Raw genomic sequence first — 25,640 nt, forward strand, 5'->3', positions numbered from 1 at the left:
AACATTTTCATTTCTTCACTAAGACACTGTATTTCTTCCAGTGTAACATCAAAGTTCTTTGGCTTCTACAGTTCCTATACTATTCTTAACCTTCCCCTCTCTGTTTTCTACCTGCAATTTATGCTACTTATTCTCTGTAACTTTTCCCCCTCTCCACCTCTCCCACTCCCCCACTGATAAACCTCCATGTGATCCCCATTTCTCTGATTCTGTTCCTGTTATAGTTGTTTGCTTAGTTTGTTTTTGGCTTTGTTTTTTATGTTCAGTTGTTGATAGTTTGTAGTTTGCCATCATTTTACTCTTCATAGCTTTGATCTTCTTTTTCTTAGATAAGTTCCTTGACGTTTCATATAATAAAGGCCTAGTGATGATGAACTCCTTTAACTTGACCATATCTGGTAAGCACTTTATCTGCCCTTCATTCTAAATTAAAGCTTTGATGAGTAGAGCAATCTTGGATGTAGGTCCTTGCCTTTCGTGACTTGGAATACGTCTTTCCAGCCCCTTCTTGTCTATAAGGTTTCTTTTTAGAAATCAGCTAATAGTCTCATGGGAATTCCTTTGTAAGTAAGTCTCTACTTTCCTCTTGCTGCTTTTAAGATTCTCTCATCTTTAATCTTGGCTAATATAATTATGATGTGCCTTGCTGTGTTCTTCCTTGGGTCCATCTTCTTTGGGACTCTCTGAACTTCCTGAAAGTCTATTTTCTTTGCCATATTGGGGAAGTTTTCCTTCATTAGTGTTTCAAATAACTTTTCAATTTCTTGGTCTTTTTCTTCTCTTTCTGGAACCCCTATGATTTGGATGTTAGAACATTTAAAGATGATCTGGAGGTTCCTAAGCCTCTCTTCACTTTTTTGGATTCTTGTTTCTTCATTCTGTTCTGGTTGGATGTTTATTTCTTCTTTCTGGTTCTAACCATTTATTTAAGTCCTGGTTTCCTTCCCATCACTGTTGGTTCCTTGTAGATTTTTTTAAAATTTCACATAATGCAATCTTCATTGCTGCCTGCATCTTTTTTATGCTGTTGAAGTACCCAATGAGTTCCTGGAGCATGCTGATAACCAGTGTTTGAACCGTACATCTAATAGGTTGGCTATCTCTGCATCACTTATTTACATTTTTTTCTGAAGCTTTGAACTGTTCTTTCATTTGGGCCATTTTCGTTTGTTTCCCAATATCATTGTTTAAAAATACAATTATATGGAATAAAATTCTGTCATAAAAAATATATTTTTTACTAACTCTAAATTTTGTGAAATTAGAAAACCCAACAAATAACAGTTTCTAGTCTAATAGGAAGAACATCATTAGATATTTCTTCTGTAAAAGATCATAATTAATAGGGACAAAACACCTCAGAGTCCACCAAAACACCTAATATTTATTTGATTGCATAGATCTTTTCAATGGTAGTAAAATATGTTTAAACTCTAAAACTTTGATTGCTTACATCTTAATGTTGTTTCACTACTCAGATGTTCTATGTCATTTGGGCTCTAGAGGAGAGGTCAGATTGATGATTCAAGTCTCTCCTTATGTTGCAGACTACTAAAGAGATCACAAGTCTTTTGCATCTGAAGAATTAGTCTACAATTTAAGAAAAAGTGTAGCAGACCCTGTCCAGCAGAGTCTGCCTGTTGTGGCTTAGGACAAGAATCAATGCACAGGTGACAACAATCCTGTGTGGAAGAAGGGAACAGGCATGACTACTCTCTCAAGGGGAGAGTGCTTATGGTGCCTTGGCCACTGCCACAAGAGGGGAGTGCCCTGACCCTTCCCTAGATAGGCTTTTATTGTTTTCCTGGGGTCTTACATCAAAGGAAGATTTACTATCTATCACATAGAACATTATTGTCTACATTCTAGGTACAATCAAGGAAATAAAAATAACATGCAGAGGGGGATGGCAATGAGCTGATTAGCTCTGACCTTTGGAGAGCTTACACAGGCTTTGGAAATTACCTTGAAGATAGACAATACACGATTGTTGCTTTAGATCAGGGTGAGGGAGTTTTAGCAAGCCATAACATTCTGTAAGCATTTTCTAGGCCTGATTCCCACTGGGAAACTCGGTTTGAAAGTCTGGCTCCTGCCCACCACTTCACATCTGTAGGTTTTCCATACAGAGCTGAGTCACATTTGCCAGGCTGAGACAAATCGGTCCCCTAAAAAAGTATTTTATGAAACACATCATGATGAAACCTGTATGCATACAATTTAATTGACTATTACTTAATTTCAGAAAATATTTTGATGTTCTATTTCATCTATTCCCATTCTGTTCCTCTTCAATAGTTTCAGGTTTCTGCCTGAGTTGCAGAGACCTTTTGGGCATTTTATCTTTGAATTGAACTTGGCCAATCTTCATCATATTGATCAATTAATTCTAATTATGTGCCTCGATTTATTGTGATTCAAATACCCATTTGCCAAACTTGATCTTCTTTCTTTAAAAAAAAAAGAGCAGGCACTTAGGAGTAGAAGTAGACAGCAATTGGTAGTGTCTAAAATCACAAGAAAGGAGATAAAGAGGAACTGTTTGGAAATATATTGAAGTTCATTTGCCTATATCTGAGCCCTAATGAACAAGATGATATCTGTACTACAGATCTAGGAAAATGTTAATCCCATGATATATTTACATTGTGCTTTATGAACCCAATACATAACTTCTGGACACTTTTCTTCTCTATATTTCAACTATGGTGCACAGGCCTTTATATTTCCAAAACCCTCCACTGAAATACCACCTTGACCACAGAGTTCTGGCGCCAAAATAATAATCCTTTTCCCAAACCCATGTCCATGGCAGGGGTACAAACATATTTCACATATCATGTTACTCAATATTCACAAGTCATAAAAGAAATCATTAACAAATTATTAAATGCTACCTCATTCTATTTTTCTACTTCTATAATAACCTTGCAAACCAGATACAAAGTGTGAATTCTTGCACTCCTTGGAGTCTACTCTGAAAAAAGGGCGCAGGAGAGCCAAACCCCTAATATTGGTCTTCAGCTTGAGCCTTGCTGTCTCATCTCTTCCATCCCACAGCTGGAGGAATCTCATGGCATTCATCTCCAGCCTCACCTAACTCTCTCCCCAAAACAGCTCCTCCTCAGCTAAGCCCAGGGTCTAGTGATTCATGCACCTGGCAGTGTGGTCAACCCTTGGAAAGATGAAGAAGTGAAGAGGCTCCAATAATAACTGTAAGCAGGCTCAGGGCTCTTTGGGCAGGAAATTCCCAAGTCTTCAGTGCCTGTGTATGTCTAGGAGGCCAGAGAAACAACTCCAGCTGGGTACATGTTCCAGGTTCTGTGGACTCCTCACTCTCAAGGAAGAGTACTGCTGGGAGAAAACCATAGCAAGGACCTCTAACATGTGGGCTTCATCTTTAGGCAAGGATTCTTGTAGTCTCAGTTGCATGTTAGAGAAGAAGGAATCTAAGGTCATTCATACTAACATGTGAATGGTCAATGATAGTAATCTTTCAGTAGGGTTGATAGGACCCCCTACTTCTGAAATAAATGAGGTCACCACCTGCATTTTAGAGATCAATCTGTAATGTGATTGAAACTTGGAATTTTGTTGTTAGATGGGGCAGCAAAATCCTGTTTCGTTTACACTAAGTTGATTTACTATTGAAAAGGAAACACTAATCTTGCAAGACTAGTTAATAAAATTATATGTAAATCATAAAACAAAGGAAAATAAACCCAGACATCTTTTAGTTTCCTGTAATTTTTCATAACATTTGAAGTATTTCACTAATAACTGTTCATCGTGACTATAGTTGTTAATATACAGGGACAATTCAGGTCAGAGTTTCCTTAACTCAACGAACATTATAATTCAAGAAGAGAATTTGAGAAGTGAGCTGTTGGCCTTACATTGTTCTGTCAATTTGAATGTGCAGCATTGCTCTGGGGGCATGACTAGCCCTCAGCCAGTATGGGTACAAGGCTGTACTTGCTATTTATGGGCAATACCTATTAATATCAATAATTACTTTGTCAATGTCTGTGCCTTACTACTTGTTAAATATTTTGAAAATCCTCTTTGTCTTTTGGATTTCTTCATTGTCTTTGGGCCAAATAAATCACCTAAAATATAATCTTAAATAAGTTGTACACCAGAAAATGAGAGATATAGTTTAAGTATAGTAAAATCTTGCAACAAATCAGAATCAGATATAAATAGAATAGTATTGTATGGTTCTTCACTATTCAACCTTTCATTAGAGAGTAAATGTTCTTTCTTCTTTTTAGGGGAGATCAGGTAGTGGATAAACAGAGGCAACCCTCAGTCAGGAGACAGGGTGTGTTCTACGTTCCCAGTAATTTTCTGCCTAATTCTTACTAGAGCAGACTGATGGAAAAACCCAGCCTCCAACTAACTACAGAATAGCTACGAGACTTCTGAACTTACCACTACTAAACAGGAAGTTTAGGCAGCCACAAAACCCATACTGTGGCCCATCTATAAGCTGAAGTACCCAAGTGCCACGAGGTGGCACCAAACCACAGATGACACCAACACTGATTTGGATTCAGTTGGTAGATGAGTGTTTCAGAACTTCCAGCTGGCTGAATGACGGGATAGCCCCTGTCATTTCAGTAACTTCACCATAGTACAAGCCTAGTTTTTACATGATTTATTATTCTTTGGATCCCACTTATCTTGACTTAGAGAAAATTTGCTCTCCAAATAAATAAAATGAGAAGAAAAACAGATGGAGACAGCAGTCAATCAGTAAAGCCAAACAGACAAGTTTTGCATAATAAGAGATAGACTGTGGGGGCCACTTTGCCCGCAATTCCCCCCCGTCCACCCGTCCACCACCGATGAAAATAAAACTGCCAAGACATGATCTGCTTGGGGAGGAAAGGTGATAAATCTCTCACAGGAGAAGGACCAAGAGCCTTTTCCTCAATAGGCTTTTAATGGGTTTGTTTTGCACAAGAATACAGGTAAGGATCAAACAATAGATAGTATTCAAAGAACTATGAAGGCTTATTCTCAGTCAGGATCAGATAGCCAAAGAGCCATAAAACTTTGAAGAACAAACTTCTTGCTTGGACCCTTATTATTTAAATGAGAACATTCTAAAGAAAGCAGGTTTCACAGGACTTTTACATATTCTTTCTTAGACCTGATCAGCTGGGGAACCCACCCTTTCCAGCACAGGGTTGCACCGCCTTCCCAGTCATAGGTTTTTAGACTTACGTAGATTAGAGCCAGGAAGCATCTCTCTCAGACAGAAATGGGGACTCAGGCTATGTCAGAATAGCTGGGGGGGGGGGGGGGGCGAGGGTTTATCACTCCCTGTTTACTGCAGCCCACCCACCCCCAGTCCTTCCTTGAAGGCCTTCTAAGTGATCCTGTCTGACTTAGGTTGCCCTGCCTCTGAGGGGTCTTACCCATCTCTAACTGACCAAGAATTGGGAACAGGGGATGAAGCAGAAGCAGAAACAGTGCTGTTGCCTTTGTCTCCTTAGTGGCTCACAGTTCAGAGGTTGCTCACTCAGCCTTATCCATGGGGGCAGTTACAACTCCTTAAACCAGGCAGAGCAGTTCCCAACAACAGACAAAACAGCAAGATTGAGCTTGGACAGCAGAATCATCTAACAATGGTAAAGGGCAGCTTCATGCAATTCCGGGAAACTAGAGAAGGACTCAAAGGCTTTTGGGAATAACTATGGAAACCGTGGGAGCTGAGTGAAAGGTGGAGTGCAGAGTCTCTGAGGCTCAGCAGACAGCTAGAATAAGGGCCTCTGGGAGGAAATAACAGCACAGTCAAGGACATGGAAGAAGATCAGTGGACACAAAGTCATGCACAAAGAAAAATGTATCTATTTGTCATTAATGCTAAAAATATTTGTTGATAAATATATGTTACATGTACCGTAAAATAATTCTATCAGTATAATTAATCAATGATAATTATGTCTAAACTAAATTTTTTTTAATTCTAAAATAACTTATTTTTAGACTTTAATCTGTATTTACTAACAATACTCTCCTTATTATAAACTAAAATGTAGCAACTGGGTACCAATAGAATAGTCCCTTGATCACATTGATAGATTCTTAAACTTATAACATTCTTCAAGGAGTTCAAATTACCTTTTTAAAATATTGTTAACATTAGTTTACCTGAGAGTGTTCACAAAACTTAGACATTATAAATGAAATTGAAAGTCATTAGAGTAACATAAGTGACCAAGTCAATTTTTGATATTTTCTTCACTTTGCTTTATGTCTGGTCAGACCTCATCTGATACTAAAAATGGTTTAATAAAATGTGTTGAAGTGTCAGGGAGTCAACCCCCTTCATTCTAAAACTATGTACTTATATTTGATCAGAACATATAAAGAGTTAATTCTTCTAAACATTAGTATAATATAATATTTGAGGTTAAAATGAATATATATTTCATATAAAACAAAGTTACTACCATATGTCATTTTGGGGAATACTTTTACCTGTAGGTTTTACAGGTAACAGTATCTTAACATTTTTATTTTATGCATACTGTATCTGAACTTAAAGAGAAAAATTATTTACAAGTACATCTTTACTCTGGAAAAGTAAATGAATTTGCCCAATAACCATGCTAAATGGTTATAACTGAATTTGAGTGAGGAGGTTGTTAGTCCTTCATCTTCTATCACAGAGATATAGTTTACTTAATAATATCTGCCTGTGGTTTTTGAATGCATATGAAAACTAATGTGTTATAGCTGAAGTATTGTATTGAGTATTACTGTATTGAAAGAATTAACCATTCTGAAATAAAAGTGCATGTAGTAGGATTTTTTTCAGTGAAGATTTTCTGTGTCCATGTCCATAAACTCCAATTTAGTAGGTCCTTGAATGAAACTAAAATTTTTCTTTAACAAAAAATTGCTAATCATTATGGTGCAAAAGTTTTGACCACATCTGGAGAAAAATATGCAAGAAAAAAAGCATTACCCATATCCTTCTAGTTAGCCAGTAAAGAGCTAACCATGGGAAGACAACAATATTCCCAAGAGCAACAGTATAGGATTTGTGCATTTTGTGGAAGGATAAATATATGTTTTCAGATTTAATAAACAAGCATATCTGGAGTGAAAATGTAACCTAGTTGAGAAGTCATTTCAGGATTACTTTTTTTAACTGGAAACTTCTACCCTCACACTTCCCTCAGCTGTCTGCAGAAATAGATCACTTCTCCTAATTTCCTGGCTTAGTTATAGGCATAGTATACATAAAAACAGATTTGATTTCCTTGGAATCAAACATAAAATGAAAGCCAAAGCCTTATCACTGAAACAAGACAGCAGTTTTGCAGAGCTGTGTACAACCTTTGAACTCCGATGACATTGTCTCAGAGGAAAAAATGTTTGATGAGTTTTTTACACTTTAAAGCTTTTGCTGAGGAAAATGAGCTGGGGATCTCTTTTGGTAGAATTGAAGGGGGGGGTCGTTTCGTCTTCAAAAGATGAGGGGAAAAGTGTCATTTTCTATTTCCCTTAAGTACTGTTCTTTCAAATACTCGTGTGACAGAGGTTCAACAGGCTTAGACTTGGGGTTTTAGTTTTCCAGAAATACACTGACGACTTAAATGGCCCTATACATCAAAAGGGAGAGAGAAAGGGGGAAATCCCCTAGAAAGAAGAAAATAGGGCATCAAACTCTTGAAAAATAAAATTGCTTCAATTAATTCAATATCCTATAATTTAGAAGGAAATTAATAATTGAAACTCAACACTAAATTAACTGACATTAAGTACATATAATTCAAGTTGTCAATGTTAAGTTAAGGGAGAAGAGATAGAAAGTTTTAAATGCACTGGATTCTCCAAAAAAATATATATTATATGCCAAGTTCTGAATGAGGTGCTGTGTTCATAAACAGAAGATGAGATCATGTTTAGTAAATAAAGAATAGCAAAAAATAAGGTAATATAGACTAGCATTAAATAGAAAATGGTGAAATGACCAGAAATTAAGTGATAAACAGTACAAGGAAGAAAAGTCAAAATTGGAAGGACTGGATGTGTTGAGAACTGTTAAAGGTCTGAGATTGCACTGTTTACAAGCTAACAAATTGATCTGCTGCAATTTCATAGATGGTAGCAGAAGACGGAAGATTCCTGGGGCAGAGACAAAGGACTTTACTCACAGCACAGCAGGCAACATATTCTTCATGTCCACGTCAGCTTCCCTTGCTCCACAGGTCCCATGGAGGCAAGGCAGAGGTGGGCTCAGGTGGACAAAGTGCACCCAGTGGGCTGTGTCACTGTCAAGGAACCTTGAAATTAGAAAACTCTGATCATGTGCAAGAACAAATGTGGTCAACTAACCTTTGCCCCAAAGAGAGACATAATTTTCATTCTTATGAACATTGAACAAAACTCTTTTATTCTTTTGGTGAATATGGTACTTATAAGTAACTGTATTTAATAAAATAGGTGACACAGCTCTATCAATTAATACTTTCCTCCATGTATATACACATGCATCCTAATAACTCATCACCGTGTTTTTTCAAAACTCAGATCAACAAAATATGAGCTCATGGAAATCATAACTAAACCACCTCTCATCACAATCCACCATTCTCTCTTCTATTTGTTCCCATAACATCTTCAAGTCGATCAACTCAAGGAAATCCTCAGGCTTTATCACTTTGCTCTCCCCAACTTTCTTTATCCTTTCCTCTGGGACTCCTTGAGATGCACTCTGTCCTTCATATCTCTTATTCTTTCCATCATATCTATTAAAACCCCATACCCATTTATTTTTATCTGGATACTCTCCTTTTTATCCTGTGATGATCATCATATATGACTTGATGTCAAGGCTTCCTTCCACCTACTCAGAGCAGTAGCTTCAGTGAGCACCCCTTTCTGTGTGTTCATCAACATTTTCTTCTTTACTACATCATTCCAATCAGTGCAGAATCAACTATTATTTTCTCATCTGAAAAAAACAAAAACAAAAACATCATTCACCTCTTGCCCCTCAAGGCACTGCATACCCAATACATATCTAACTTCCTTTTTGATTATGATTTCTGGGAAGAGCTTTGTGTACTTACGATTTGCTGCTCTTGCCTGACTTTCTCCATAGCTCTGACTGCTCTTGAACATACTATTTATTAATGTGATTTATAATCTTATTTTGTTTATTATCTGTCTCACCACAGACAATGACATTAAACATTTCATAGAAATTGTAGTTTTGGAACTTGGTGCTGTGTGTAGAATAGAGCAAATGTTCCACATATATATTTTTGAGTGAATAACAGAGAGTGAGTGCATATGCTTTTTTTCTATAACAGTATAAATTATACCATTGTGATAAAATGTCACAATTTTTTTTATTTCTAGTCTTGCAAATAATATAAATATGGTTTTGTCTTCAACTACTTTTTTCATGAGAAATTAAATTTCCATCACACTTTGCCCTTCAATTCTACATCAAACTTTCAGTCCTTTAAACTGTGTAGGATTTGCAGTTGCTGCTGTGGTCCTCAGGGAAGATCCACAGCAATTATGAATGTTTCAAAATTTTTGTCCAAGTTTAAGGGCATAATTTAAAAGATGTGATTTAGATAGCAAAATGTGGTGTACAGAGATTTGTCCAACCTCTGCTTAAGAATCCTCACAGATTTGGACTGTTTCACCTCTCTCTCCTAAACTTTTAATTTTTTGTCCATTTTCTTCATTCTAATTCTCATTTCCATATTCTTATATACTAACAAAATTGTTGCAATCAGAAGAGAGCTTCCACAGACTCAAACACCACCACTTACCTGTATATTTGCACCCTGCTTGTGTGCTACAGTTTCATGCCTCTCACAATGAATGAGCTGCACATGGCTCTAGCCAAAGCCAAGGCCAACAGTGATATCTGTGCCCAAGGTACATGCCCTCTTCTATGCTTGAGAACAATGTCCTACAACACTTACCTAAGAATCTAGTATCATCAAGTTTTCCTTCTGTAAGGTCATTCCTTCAATGTGATAACCACATTATGACCACTATTCTCCCATTAATAACAGAGAACAAAAACAAATTTCTCTTCCTCTATCTCTCCCTCAAGAAGCCACATTATGTCTTCTACTTCTATTCTTTCCTAGAGAGTAAACTTCTAATAGATGTCTGTACCTGCTGTCTTTAATCTATTAAAATTATATTTACTCACCCATATTTCATTAAAACTGCTTTTATCAAGATTGCAGTGACCCTGTGTTGCTATAATAAAGGTAATTTTGCCATCTTCACTTTATGTGAGTTAGCAACATCTGACATTTTATAAATATCTCCTTCTTAAAAAATGTTTTCACTTGGTTATTAGGACATCAAACTCACCTAGTTTTTCTTCCTTCCTGGCTGCCCTTTTTAATTCTCCTTTTCTATTTATTTCTCTCTTGAACTTAAAATGGAGCACTGGACTTAGTCTTTGAAACTTTTCTTTTTCTATACACACTCACTGTATAGGCTATCACATATAGTCTCATGATTAAATGCTATTTTATTCTGATGACTCCCCAATTTATATATAACCTGGGCCCTTCTTTGACCTCCCAACATTTATGTCTAATTGTATGTTGGCCAATGAGTTGACAAATAAGTATCTCAAAGTTAACATGTACTCCAACCCCTCAAAGGGGTACTTTACTCATCAATCAATATGTGACCTTCACCCCTATCCCACCAACTATGTAAGACTTTAAAATAAAGGACCTGATGCTCTCACCACATTTGCCCTTGTCTCTTGCTGTCCTTAACTTGCCATGTGTTGAATCTATTCCTTTCTCCCCCATCTCAGCAAGGCCCATTCCCTTCCATAAGAACCTATCACTAATAAACCCTGTTTGCATGCTAATAGACTTGCTGATCTGTAATTCTTTACTGCACCAGAAAGAAGAACTGAGTTTCTCCAGTAACAATTTTATGACTTTCTTTTTTATTCTTACCAATTATTTCATCTAACATATATTTATTTATGCTTTCTAATTAATATACAGCATACTTAAAGCCTCCTGTATTGCTAGGCATATAGTAAGTTTTCAATAAATGGATAGATGTTGCTTCCAGATTAATGTATTGAGCACTGCTGGCCAGCTGCTTGAGAGTGAAGCATACCTCTCTGATGGTGAGGGAAACCCATCTCTCTCTCATCCTAGTAACAAGGACTCTAACTCTTTCTCAGTCTAACTTAGGTTTTTCTGCTCTTTCTTATTTCCCAGTAGTGTCCAACTCACAGCATCTCTACAGAAGGCACAGAAATTTCTCCCGCACTGGATCATATGCAAACCCACAGACAGTACATGTAACATCACCTGAGCCACAAGAACCAAGACCAAAATCAGTCAAATTTTTGTGATAAAAGAAGAAAAGAGCTCTTGGTGAGAAATTTACCTGGATCCTATATTCATACCAGAGCTGGGTTGCTAGAAAATAGTACTCACCTACATTTTATTTTGCTATTTTTACCAGATTGCTTATCAGAACAGTCCAGTTTAGACTCCAATGTATAGAGTTGCTTTCTCTCTAAGTCACCACCCAGATATTTGCCATTTCAATAAGAGCTGATTTAACCTGTTTTTACTGTGATTACTGGGGAGTTTGTGCATCTCTTTACTTGTTGATCAGATATTAATGCATTCTTTTATGTGAGTTATTTATTCAAATTACTTATTTCATAATTGGGTAGCTTATTGTTTTCTATTGACTCACACATTTTTTTTTGTGAGTCAAAGTATTTTCTACTAGTTTTTTTCAGTTCTATAGCTTCATCTATAGTATTTTATAAATAATAAAAATCCTTCATTATTGTATATCCATATATTGTTACTCTTCTTTTAACTTAGGCATACTGTTTAAAAGTTCTGTTTCTGTATCTGATCACTCTGTTATGCACCTGAAACTAATAATTACATATCATTGTTCTCAAAGTCTTTAAATAAATATAAATTTTAAAATTTGTAATTTTAAGATTTAAAACTTAAAATCTAAATATAAATTTTAAAAGTTTTATTTTGTAAAAATGTTTTATTTTATCAGTGTCATGGTTTTAACTTGAAAAGTAAGTTTTAATCCTTGTAGGGTTTATCTTCGCACGTGCTCTAATATAGAGGCCCAACTCTATTTCCTTGGTTTAGTGAGTTTGTCTTGGTGACATTATCTACTAAACAATTTGTTTCTTTTTGCTTACATTATTATGCCATCTTGGTTACATATCAAGTTCCCAAATGGTTGTCTTTTTTTCCCCTGAGCTGCTCCTGAGCCAGAACTGAAATATTTTTTTTCAATATTGCAGTTTTGGACTATGTCGGTATTCGCCAGGGCAAGTCATCAAGCTTTGCTTTTCTGCTTCAAAAAAAACACCTTAGTATTTTTTGACATTTGTTCTTCTCAAATTTTGGAGACAGCTTGTTGCATTCCTTAAAAATTCAGCTGCAATTATGATTGGAATTTAATTGAAGTTATTTATTGATTTACTTGGAGATACTGATGCATTTCCACTGTTAGTTTTATTATCTATGAACATAATTTATTTCTATTTATTCTGACAGTCTTTTGATTTCTTCAGTGTTATTGAGACCATCTGGATGGTATACCTGAGTAAACCCATGTAAGGCCTCCATATAAACCTTTAAGATACTGGTGGGTAGGTGTGAAGATCTACTCCTTTGCAGTCACCCAAGACAAGCCTCAAAGGTTAGTTCCCTTGCTTATGATATCTGCCACCTACTAGTTTGCAATGACCTCCTTCTTTCTTGGTCTCTGATTGCCCTTCATATGTGGTAGATAATTCAGATTTTACCTGGGAAACCGCTGAGTTTATGAACCAAAAATTGGCAAGCCAGCCAGAAGACCATGGAAGTGAGCGTTGGGAAAGAGGCCTTCTCAAAGGAAATCCTGAGTTGGCCACTGATTTCTATGTGGGAAGGGGTGGCCTGTATGTAAGGTACCATCTGAATATGGAGACAGCCCCACAATGCCAGCTGGGCTAATGCACTTGTTTGAGCAGCTGTGCAAAGCACACTGTGACAAACAGGAAAACAACCCTCACCACAGTGAGCTGGCCTCTTTTTTAAGCACTTTGGCTGACCGTGAGTGCCCAACTAGAGTCTAAAGCTTGAGTTAGAAAGTTGGAAGAAGAGCTGAGGTTAGAAAAGGATGTGTGCTTATCTACTGCTCTGCTAGTTTTGAGGCTTGCAGCCAAGGTGGGTAAACAAGATAATAAGTTAGAGACCTTTGCATGATGGTTTTGAAACCTAGGAGGGCACAAGTTGATGTAACTTAAGGTTTGAGCACTTTTGACAAAGCCAAACTGGGACACTAAGGGGTGGAATCCCTGGGAAAATGAAGAGAAGATGGGCAAGATGTTGTGATTGGCAGTGAAATGGATAAAATGTCCTGTGCAGTTGGAACCTGTATAATACAAAGGAAAACAGAAGCACAGCAACAATGAAAGCAGGGCAGCCCCCAGTTCAGGAAATGTTTGTGATGAGAGAATATAGTCTTGTTAAGCTTATTGATATAGCTGCCCAAGTCCTAACAAACTGCCAAAGACAGCTGTCAGGCATGGTCATCATTGGTATAAAATAGAGGGGGGCGTGGCCTTTCTTTGACTGGGCAGGTAACAGAAGAAATGAGCAATTGTCACCCCACACCCTGCCTCCTCGAAACATCTGCTTGGTATTTAGGAGATTAAAGGTACTCAACTCCCTTAGAGATTGGATTATTCTGGCCTGTAGGGAGGCTAGACCCAATGAAAGGCATTGCCCTAGGCACAAGGGGCCCTGGAAATACATAAAGGACAACTTGTTAGGGAGTTGGAAATAAGATGAGCAATCTAGGCTCTTGACTTTAAGACCCTAATATGGCCATATTTGTTGCAGAAGTCAAAGCCAAACTATTTTAGTCCACACCCAGGAGCTGGAATGGGGCACTGACATCCATGCCAGCCCCAGCTCTGGAACAAAGCATTTACGATGTTGGACAATGCATTGCTGATCTGGGTGAAAAGGACAAGTCCCAGGAATGGGTACAGACTATGAGAAAGGCGCATAGCAGAGAGGGAACTGGGGAAGCAGAAAGACTATCCCATTCGGCCTTAAGGTGTTTATAAAAGTAACCCCAAAACAAATATGGTTTGACATTCTTGCTGCCAGGTGTCCACCTAGAAAGACAGACCAGCCACTTAACATTGTATTCATCAGACTTTGAAAAGCCTTAAATCTAAACAACAGTTCAGACATGTGCCAACCTTCCCTGAGGCCATGCCTGCTCCAGCAAAGGCCTCAGGGATACAGCTCAATTAGAGATAGGTGCTTCCCATGCCCCAGGCTACAAACCCTGGCCAAGATTGCCCCCAAATCACTGAGGACACTTGAAGGCTTTATGTTTACCTCACTTTTCAGTGGCCCCCAAGAAACAAACAAAAGGTGAGGGTCCTGGTTGACACTGGAGCTAAATGTGCTCTAATCATGGTAAATCTCAGAAGTTTTCTGGCCCTTTCAGCACCACAGATGATTACAGAGGGTAAATGGTTATGTCTAGGAAGGTCCCATAACATTACAAATTGGGTGTTCTTCCACACAAGAATACAAGGTTTTCTCTCTTCAATACCAGATAACATACTGAGCATCAATAGCCTACAAAGTCAAAGTGCAAATCTCTATTACTTGAATTCCATCTCTGGGTTAGAGTGATTAAACTAGTGCTAAGGGGAAATGCCAGCTGGACCAGTAAATCTACCACCTGCATGAAGAACCATAACTGTCCAACAATATAAATTGCCTGCCTGGGTGGGGAGCATAATAAAATGAGAGAAACTATCCAAGAACTACACTGGGTGGGTGTTGTATGCCCTCCCCATGGTACTTTCATTTCAACAGCCAGATATGGTGGTAGAAAAGCCAGGTGGCTCATGACAGATGACAGCAAGTTGAAAGGTAAATCCCATCTGTGTGTCTGTGTCCCACACTGCCATTATTTTAGATACCTTGGAATGTACTAGGACTTAGGAAACAATTTTTTTCAGTATATCCCTGGCCACTGAGTGACAAGATAAAATTGCTCTCACATGGGACGTGAAACAATGAACTTTCCACTTGCTTCTCCAAGGCTACCTTCCCCACAATATATCATGAGCTGTTAGCCTAAGATCTGTCCATGTTTGCCTTCCTCACAGCAGTAAAATGGTCCTATTATTTTGACAAGATAATGTTAACATGTAAAGACTTGCTTCTGTTACAAGATACTCTGTAGATTCTATTGGAACAATTGTGAGAGACAACTCAATCTTAACTCACAGAAAATTCACTGCTGTAGTTTTGGGAAATTGTTGAGACAGGTAAGGTACACTTTGTCATCCTGGCCTGGTTGCTCAGTTGGTTGGAGTATTGTCCAAAGTTGTGGGTTTGACCACCAGTCAGGGCACATACAAAAATCAACCAACCAATCAATGCATAGATGGGTGGAACAACAAATTAATGTTCTTTTCTCTCTCTCAAATCAATAAATAAAAGTTTTTAAAAAGGTGCACTTTGTCTCAGAAGCTGTGATCGATGAGATGCAAACCTATAAACATCTAAGAGCATCAAAGAGATGGTAGCTTCTCTAGTTATTTGGGGATTTTGGAGGACTTCCATTCCCACTTGGCACAGTGTCTCTGTCCCTTAGGCTGCCTGGTAAAGAAAGAGCACATGTAAGGCTGGGGGTCAGAACAGCAAGTTTCCTTAGAAAAGGCAAAAATACTAGTGAAGGATATTAAAGCCCTGAGATTCTCACAAACAGGGCTGCCATTTGAATTGGATGTTTGTGGCCCCAGAAGGTATGGATTAGGCACTGTGGCAGAGATAACAGGAAAGAGTGCCTTTAGGACTTTGTGTCCAGGTCTGCCAGCAGGCAGAAACCCTATGTGCTTCCAAAGAGCCATCACTCCTAGTAATATATGCAATGCTCTTCCAGGTGAAGCTCTCACAAAGAAACAGAGTATCTTGGTACAAACTTTCCTACCTGTCAAGGGTGGGCTGAGAGTATGTGCCATTGACCCACTTCCACCATGGCCCAAACCCCCATGTTGGCTAGGGAGCATGCTTATTTGCAGCAGAGGAGCACCCTACCTGTCAGTAATCCCTAGAAATGCAGGTCCTACTAGGCCTTGTACGGTATGTAGATCCCGCAAATGCCTGTGCACCTATTCCTGGGATATCCCCTGTGGCCTGTGAGAAAGGACTGAAAGAAATTCCCACGGATCCTGGTATAAAGGTGGATCTAGTTGGGGCAAGTCACACATATGGGCTATAGTCGCTATTCAGTCATCTGGATGGAAACAGGAATAAACCAGAATAGCTGCCTCAACTCAGAGCAGTTTGCATTGTGACCACTCAAGTGGCCTGGCCGTTAACCCTTTGCAATGACTGTGGGGCTGTTCTAAAGAGATTAATCCCATGACTTGGAGATTGGGAAGCTAAGGTGTGGATCATCAGGAATAAGCCCTTGTGGTGTCAGTATACACGGGAAAACATTTGGGTTCACCTGCCAGAGCCTCAGGCAGTCCTCACTATTTCCCATATCCGAGCTTATAAGATTCTGACACCCCTTAACTATACCATCAGGAATCAATGGCTTAGCTTGGGTACAAACCCTAGTAACAGGTCTTCTAGGAGATACAACAGATTGAATGCAGAAAGTATGGTCACCATAATGCCAGGGTGGGATGACACATTTCAAAGGATGCTGGATTGCCAATGAAATGCAAAACCAACTCAAATACACCAGGAATATGAGGAGGATAGCCTGGAACTATATACTCATTCTTAAGTTTCTATACAGAAACTTTTAAATTTGATATAGTCCCATTCATTTATTCTTCCCTTTATATCCTTTGTTCTAGGGGACATATCGGTGAAAATATTGCTGCTTAGAATACCTGAAATTTATGTTCTCTCATATTTTCTACCTATGTTCTCCTCTAGGACTTTTATGCTATCACAACTTATATTTAAGTTTTTTATCCATCTTGAGTTTGTTTTTGTGTATGGTGTAAGTTTGTGGTTGAGTTTCTTTTTTTTGCATGTAGCTGTTCAGATAGAAGATCACTTTTAATTGTACAGTTCAATTTGGTTGTTTCTGAGATAAGAATAGTGAGTTATATTTGTAAGATTTTCAGATCAAAAATATACATCTTAACAGTGTACATTGCAGACTAATCTTGAAGTCAGTTAATAAACTGGTTGAAATATCAGTTAGATTAAAATCTCAGTTGTGCTAATTTATTTTCCCTGTGCTTTTTAATTAAAGATTTAATAGAGCCTGCAATGATCAGCAATATTTTTGTCTTAAATGTTTGTGCTTCTATCCTTAACTTTCAAAGCTTCTTCAACTCACCAAAGCACAAGAACAGGCATTCTTAGACATTAAGGCATAGAGAAAAGAACCATCTTTGTGTAGAATGAACATGTACAGTGTGCCTCAAAAATGTTTATTTAAATTTAAATTGCATTCTTCTGGCTAAGATGGAGGTGTAAGTAGAAACACTGTACCTCCTCGCACAACCAAATTTAAGGCAACAAAGATTTAGAACCAAAAACACAACCAGAACAGACAGAAAACTGAACTGAATGGAAGTCTGACAACCATTCATCCAGACTTGTAAGAGGGGTGAAGTTGGCAGCCAGCGGAGAGGAGTCCAGGCAAGAAAAAGCATTGGTTGGCAGACTTGGGCCCGGAGAGGAAATGAGCAGACCCAGTGAGGCTGACAAGGTGGTTGGCTGACCACGCACATATATTCCCACACAGATAAACCAGGCAAAAATGAGCAGCAAGATAGACCACACAACCCAGGGACCCAGAGCCTGGAAATAAAGCCTAAAAGCACCCATTGAAAATACTTGTGGGGGTTGAGGTGCTGGGAGAGACTCCCAGCCTCACAGAACAGTTCATTGGAGAGACCCAGAGGGTCCTAGAACATACACAAGCCCACTCACCCAGGAACCAGCACCAGAAGGGCCCAATTTGCTTGTGGGAAGTGGCGGAAGGGACTGAAATCAGAGACAGAGTGGAGCAAGTACCATTGTTCCTTCTCTGACTCCCCTCTGCCACATATAGCATCACAACCCAGCAACTGGGTTGCCCTGCTCTGGTGAACACGTAAAGCTCCACCCCTCATACATAACAGGTGTGGCCAGACAAAAAAAAATATGGCTCAAATGGAAGAACAAATAAAAACCCCAGAGCCAATACTTTTAAGTGACCAAGAGATAGCTAACTTATCAGATACACAGTTCAAAACACTGGTGATCAGGATGCTCACAGAACTGCTTGATTTTGGTCACAAATAAGATGGAAAAATGAAGGTTATGCTAAGCGAAATGAAGAAAAATCCATAGGGAACCAATGATGGAAAGAAACCTGGGACTCAAATCAATGGAGTGAAAGAATTCAAAAAAATTAGAGACTTAGGAACCTCCAGGTCACCTTTAAACATTCCAAATTATAGGGGTACTAGAAGGGGAAGAGGAACAGCAACAAGTGGAAAACTTATTTGAACAATTAATAAAGGAGAATGCCCCAATTTGGCAAAGGAAATAGACTTCCAGGAAGTCCAGGAAGCTCAGAGTCCCAAAGAAGGCGGACCAAGAAGGAACACACCAAGGCACATCATAATTACATTAGCCAAGATTAAAATGAAGGAGAGAATCCTAGAAGCAGCAAGAGATAAGGGGACAGTCACCTACAAAGGAGTTCCTATCAGACTCTCAGCTGATTTCTCAAAAGAGACCTTACAGGCAAGAAGGGGCTGGAAAGAAGTATTTCAAGTCATGAAAACCAAAGACTTACATCCAAGATTGCTCTATCCAGCAAAGCTTTCATTTAGAATGGAAGGGCAGATAAAGCATCTCTCAGATAAGGTCAAGTTCAAGGAGTTCATCATCACCAAGCCCATATTATATGAAATGTTAAAGGAACTTATCTAAGCAGAAGAAGACAAAAATATGAACAGTGAAAGGACTCAGCAAACTCACAGTTATTAACAACCACACCTAAAACAAAAGCAAAGTAAAGGGACAGCTAGATAGGTGTGGAGCCACAGAAATGGAGATCACATGGAGGGTTAACAAGAGGGAAGTGGGAGGAAGAGAGGGGAGGAGAAGGTACATAGAATAAGTAGCATAGACAGTGAGGAAAAAATAGGGGGAGGGCAAGAGTAGTGTGGGAAATGTAGAAGCAAAAGAACTTATGATACATGGACATGAACTAAAGTGGTAGAATGTGGTGGGGAGGTGATGTTCAGGGGGGAGGGGAATGAAGGGGGAAATGGGAAAATTGTAATGGCATAATCAATGAAATATATATTTAAAATATTTAAATAGAAAAATGGGTATTTAACTAATGGTATGGGTATTTTTGTTCTTGTTATAGAAGGCATTACTTTTGATGAATGAGGCAGCGTTCTCTGGACATTTTCCACTTAAACTATCATAGTCAATTGAGTTTTATATAGAATACTTAATAGTCAAATTTATGTCTGTGTTGACATTTTAATTGTATGAGAAAAAATACATAACTTTGTGTCAGCTTATTTTTAATTACTATTTTTCAGCTTTTACTCTGTCAGGCATTGTTCAATGACTTTAAACTCTGTTTTGTATACTACAACAACTTAATTTGGTAGATGATGTTAACTACATTTTAAAAATAAGAAAATTATGAATTAGAAGTTTAAGGTAAGTGGTTAAAAGTTACAGGCATATAAATGGCAGAATTATATCCAAAAGGCAGGTCTGTTTTACTCCAACAGTCTATGGTCTTAACTATGCTAAGTTTACATTTATTGACTTGTCTAAATCTCTCGTGTGTGGTGTGATGAATGCTTGTAACAAAGTTACAAATGAAAATAATAATTTGCCAATCACATATTTTAAAATGAAAATATATATGTAGTTATGATATTATTTTAGGATGAATTATGCCTTTTACTTTGAAGAACTTCTATTATTCCTAAATCTTTTTTTCAAAAACAAATAAGTGAACAAGTCACAGACCTCACTCAGTCTACATTTTCTTTTTAAATAAGTATATGTGCATACATTTTTTATTTGCAGAAAAAGTCCCATCCTGTCTTTCATTGGCATCTGAAAACAACTTCACTCCCACCTACCCTAAGAAGTGTTCTTTCAGGAAGAACTGAGTCTGTTGTGAGGAAACATGGCTAATATTGATTCAGAAAACCTCAAGAATTCTGCACTGGAAAAGGACCAAAGCAATGAAAAAAAGTATGCAGTTTTCAGTTTAATTTAGAAGTTGTGCAAACTAATAAAGATTCTACATTTGAGGAGTTGACACCTGACAAACCTTCCAGCATATTCACTGATTCAAAATAGGAAAAAGTTTATATCATAAAATACATAATTAAATAAATAGTTTGAAATTTTGAAAAAAACTGCTTGTATGCTTTGAAATCACTTACAGAATGCAGGAAATTAGGTTTAAGGAAATGCACGAATAGGAACTCTTCCATGTACTCTCCAGGTAAGCTTGTTGTAACACTAGTACTGCAAAAGGTAAAAAGGCGTTAAAGAGTAACTTGTAATCATTTTGTATAGATAAATATGTTTAAAACTCACAAATGCCACAATTTTAACAAATATTCATATTTTTTAAATTTTTATTTAGTTATTTTAAAGTACAGTTTTCTGTTCATTTCTCCCACCAGCCCACCTCTCCCCCATGCACCCCACCTCCCTCCCATCTCCACCCCCCTTAGTTATTCTCCCTGTGTCCTTTATACTTGTTCCTCTAAATCCCTCCCATTTTTCCCCTTAAATTCCCTCCCCTCTCGCTTCTGGTCACTGTCCCCCTGTTCTCTATTTCAGTGTATTTGTTTTTATTTTGCTTGCTTGTCTGTTTTATTGTTTAGCTTCCTGTTAAAGGTGAGATCAAGGACATGGATGGAACTGGAAAGCATTATGTTGAGTGAAATAAGCCAGGGGTTGAAAGACAAATATCATAAATTTTTTTTAAAGATTATATAACATAAAAATTATAGGCCAATTCAAATTCCAACAGTGTCTTAGAATAAGGTGTTAGTGAAAGACACTATGTAAAATGATGCTAATGTTTAACTGGGAAGAATAAATGTCTGCAATAACAAGAATTTGTTTGGAAAAAGTACTTAAGCAGAGTGTCTTTCTAGGTATTCAACTCTAGGTTTGCAATAATACAAGCATTAAGAAAATGTTGCAGAGGTTGAAAAATAAAACAATGGCAAATATATATTTCAAAAAAATCCAGTTTATAAAAAGAATTAAAACATTTTAAAAATCCACTAAAAAGTAAGTATATACTTTTAAATTTAAGTTGCATTAACTATATTTAAATACCCAGGAAAGTAAATAAATAATAATTCCTAATTTGCTCTATTAAGACACAGAGGGTAGTATTTGAGTTATTATATTTAATAGAAGCAAAATATTTATTCATAAAATAAATGAATCTAGAAAACATTGTATTAAGCGAAAGTTGCCGAGCACAGCCTTCGTGATTCCTTTTATATAAAATTTTAGAGAAAGTTAACTTATAGTGACAGAACAAGGGAGGGACAGGGAGCTTATGGTGTAATGGAAATTTTCTAAATCTTGAGTGTGATCGCGGTTGCTCAACTGAATACATTTCATTGTGTTTTCAATAACCATGTTAGAAAATTGTTCATGCACATTTCAGGAGAGGCTATTCACTTTTTGTGGATCTGGTTGCCTGCATTTTAAGGGACTGACATTCAGAGTGAATATGAGTAAATCCTGTGCAGTTTTACCTTGACTAGCTTCCTTTACCACGTTTGAAGTTTAGTAGGTTGCAGATACCTATTAGTAGTTTTTTAAGGTATTGCAATTTGGTGTTTTCCTGTTTATTCTCACATACACTTTGATAGAAAACATTGCTAACTAGCTGCCCTCCACGCTTGGGTGCAGTCAGCTTCTCTCAGACACAAAGGAATTTCTTTGTATTTTGTTATTGTTGTTCTGTTTCAGTTGTCCCAATTTCCTCCAGTTGCTCTCCCCTGCCTAGCTCATCCCCTGCTGTCACACTCAACCCCGACTCTGTTTTCTGTGTCCATGGACAAAGGCCTTTGATTTCATTGCTTCATTCATCCAAAACCTTGAAAACAGCCAGTTATTCATTCCTTAAGTTCATTTTGCATCCTTTTTGTAAGTTTGCATAGCTATGAGTCTTTCATGAAATATTTGCACACATTTTTTTTTACCTGAAGACTAGCTGCATTCCTGTGTTTCACACATTTAGAATTTCTGAGCAGTCTCTACAGCTTCTCTATGGTGGAATAAGTAATTTTAACTGTTAACTCTACTTTGCCTAAACAGAAAAGTCCTGGAGCGTTTTAAAATCAAATACAAAACTATAAACATGTCAGTTGAAAAAATGGACAGAACAGGGAAGTTACAAGAACCCTAAAAGAACTTAACTTACTTAACCTCATAAGTAATCAAAGGAATTCAAATTAAACAGTAAGATATCATATTTGCTTATTCTCAGGAAAAATAAAACTATTCATTGTCACTGTTTTTAAAATCCGCTGGTAGAAATATAAAGAAAATAGGCCTTTGCGACAGCATGGATGGAACTGGAGAGCATTATGCTAAGTGAAATAAGCCAGGCAGCGAAAGACAAATACCATATGACCTCACCATTAACAGGAGCATAATCAACAAAATAAAAAGCAAGCAAAGTATAGCCGAAGACATTGAAATTGAGAATAGGCTAACAGTGATCAGAAGAGAGAGAGGAGGGGATAAAGGGAGGGAAGGGTGAAGAGTTTACAGAAATAATTATAAAGGACTCATGGACAACAAGTGGGGGTGGAAATGAGGGACGGAGGTGGGGAGGCCTGCTGTGGTGGGGAGGGGTAGGGGGAAAAGGCAGAAAACTGTACTTGAAATACAATGGAAAAATTGTAAAAATAAATAAATTAATTAAACAATGTAAACAAAGAAAAAAGAAGATAGACTTTTTAAAGTATGTGTTACTTTTCGCTCAGAAATTGTACATCTAGTGGTTTCTTCTAAGTGGTCAGCAAAGGCACCTAGGCACAGACACATTTACTGCAACAGTTTTTAAATGGTAAAAACCCTACCTTTCTAATTAAGGAGTAATTGATGGTGCATCACATAAGGGTCTGTATGTAGATGTCATGATGTTTTAAAATGCACATGCATTTAGAGAAAACATTATAAAATAAATACACTAAAATGTTAATCACTGATATCTATGTTGTGGGATTAAAGACATGTTTATTTTCTTTCTTTAGTTTTTCTGCACTTGGCACAAAGTCCACATATAGTAAGTATTACTTTTGTATTCAGGCTTTATGCATGTGATTAACTCTGTATTCCATGGGCCCTTTTTATATCTTTCAGTTTCCTTGAAATCTGTCTGCATTTGATATCATTTGCATTCCTTCTCATTATTGTCTCATATATAACTATTTTAAGACAAAAATGATTCATATGATTTTTCCAAGATTTTCTAGTGATTCAGTTGTTTCCAAGTTCAAACTGCTTATAGGACAAAGGCTCTTCATATCCCAGCTGTAACTTACCTCCTCGGCCTCATCTTTTGTCACTGTTTTAACCTTCCTACAGTTTTATTCTATTTTGGTCTCAGCAAACTCCCAGTGATCAACTTTCTCAACCTCATGCTTTTGTATTTTCACTTTCCTATGCATTGACCATTATTTTCTTTCACTATTATGCCTGGCAAACTACCCATTCTTCATATTCAGATAAATTGTGATAAATGAATTCTTCATATTCATTTCTATTGAAAACTACCTTGGCTGTGCCAGGTCTTTTTCTTCTCTGGCAACTAACAGTATTTTGATCACACTTCTTTGATATTCATCAATTGAAGTATTTTGTCACAACTGATGAAAACATGTGTTTCAGACTTAAGAAACAAATATCAGAGAGCTAGTAATACATTTTTTCCCCAGAATCTAGCACCTGGAACCTAGTACGTAATAAACATTATTATATATTTCTGGGAGGGAAAAGGAAAGGACTAAAGTTTATACAGAGATGAGAGAACAGAAATGCACAGAAACAACATTATTAATAACAGAGTATTTGTCTAAAATGATGATGTGGGCAACTTCTCAACTCATCTTTTCCCAAGGACATAGATTGTACAGCTACAAAGGGAGCAACTCCCTCCGAAGGAGTTTCAGAAACTATCTGAGCGACTACTACACAAAGGAGAAAATACCCATAAATATATATATATAACCAGGTCTTGACTGACCCTCTACCACTGGCTGCCTCTGAAGACAAAGACAATCACAAAATTTAAGAGACAACAAGGGGGTAAAGCAAGACAACACAGTGGGATTTATCTTCTACGCAAAATCACTACATCAAGATTGAGAGAAGTAGTTGTTTTATCTAACGCATAGAAATAAATACAGTCAAGGGGAATAAAAGAACAATATGTTCCAAATAAAGCAAGCTTACACTCTAGGAACAGACAATTATGAAGCAGGGATAAGTGATTTACCAGATAAAGAATTCAAAGTAGTTGTCAGAAGGTTGTTCACTAAAGTCAGAAAAATGGATCAACAAAATGGATCAGAATTCAATAAAAAGAAAATATATAAAAGTGCTAAATAGAAATTACAATGCTTGAAATATAATAAGTAAAAAGTACAATCAAAGCATTCAATAGATTAGATAAATGGAACAAAAAATCAATGAATCAAAGGGCAATGGACATCAGTAGATGAGTGGATAAAAAAAACTATTGTATATTTACACAATAGGATACTACTTGGCCATAAAAAGAAGGGAAATATTACCTTTTGTGACAACACAGACAGAGCTTGAGAACATTATGCTAAGTGAGATACCAGTCAGAGAAAGATAAGTACCACATGATGTCACTTAAATGTGGAATCTTATGAACAAAATAACTAACAACAACAACCAAAAAGAAACAGACTCATAGCTACAGAGAACAGACTGACAGCAATCAGAGGAGAGGGTGGTTGGGGGACTAGGTGAAAAAAGGTGAGGAGATTAAGCAAAGAAAAAACCTTATAGACATAAAAAACAGTATGATGATTACCAGAAGGAAAGGGAGTTAGGGGAGATATAAAAGGGTAAAAGAGGGAGAAATGGTGATGGAGGAGACGCGACTTGGGTGTTGAACACACAGTACAATATCCAGATAATGTAATATAGACTCATATACCTGAAACCTCTATACTTTTATGAACCAATGTCACTGCAATAAATTCAATACAAATAAAAAAACAAACAAAACACAAAGGCAGGGCAGTGGAATTCATTAAATCTGAGAGGCAAAAAGGAGAAAGATTGAAGAGTTAAGATAGCTTAGGGAATTATTGTATGCCATCAGTCCGACCAATATTTGCATTATGGGTTACCAGAAAGAGAAGAGGAATAAAAAGAGGTGGAAAGCTTATTTGAGGAAATAATAGCTGAACACTTGAACACTCTCCTTGTCTGGATTAAAAAAAAAAAATAGACATCCAGATTCAGAAAGCCCAGAAAGTTTCCAGTAAGATGAACCTAAAGAGACTCACATGA

General features: G+C 37.3%; 2 long non-coding RNA genes across 3 annotated transcripts in view; both read left to right on the forward strand.

The window, feature by feature from the left end:
* Positions 1-11,291, forward strand: part of LOC128628066 (uncharacterized) — a 33,897-nt gene extending 22,606 nt beyond the window's left edge. The window contains exon 4 of the long non-coding RNA XR_008392400.1: positions 11,253-11,291. This is a non-coding gene — a long non-coding RNA (uncharacterized LOC128628066). The remainder of the gene's footprint in view (positions 1-11,252) is intronic.
* Positions 11,292-11,309: 18 nt separating this feature from the next.
* On the forward strand, positions 11,310-23,431 carry LOC128628065 (uncharacterized). 2 transcript variants are annotated; one of them, XR_008392396.1, is made up of 4 exons: positions 11,310-11,411; positions 12,582-12,726; positions 20,127-20,297; positions 23,345-23,431. It is a non-coding gene; the product is annotated as an uncharacterized LOC128628065 (long non-coding RNA). The 2 variants fall into 2 exon arrangements; XR_008392395.1 differs by lacking the exon at positions 23,345-23,431 and having other exon boundaries at positions 20,127-20,494.
* The last annotated feature ends 2,209 nt before the right edge of the window (positions 23,432-25,640 follow it).

This window comes from Artibeus jamaicensis, unplaced genomic scaffold, assembly GCF_021234435.1.
Source record: "Artibeus jamaicensis isolate MK-2021 breed Jamaican fruit bat unplaced genomic scaffold, CSHL_Jam_final contig_1621, whole genome shotgun sequence".
NCBI classification, from domain to species: Eukaryota; Metazoa; Chordata; class Mammalia; order Chiroptera; family Phyllostomidae; genus Artibeus; species Artibeus jamaicensis.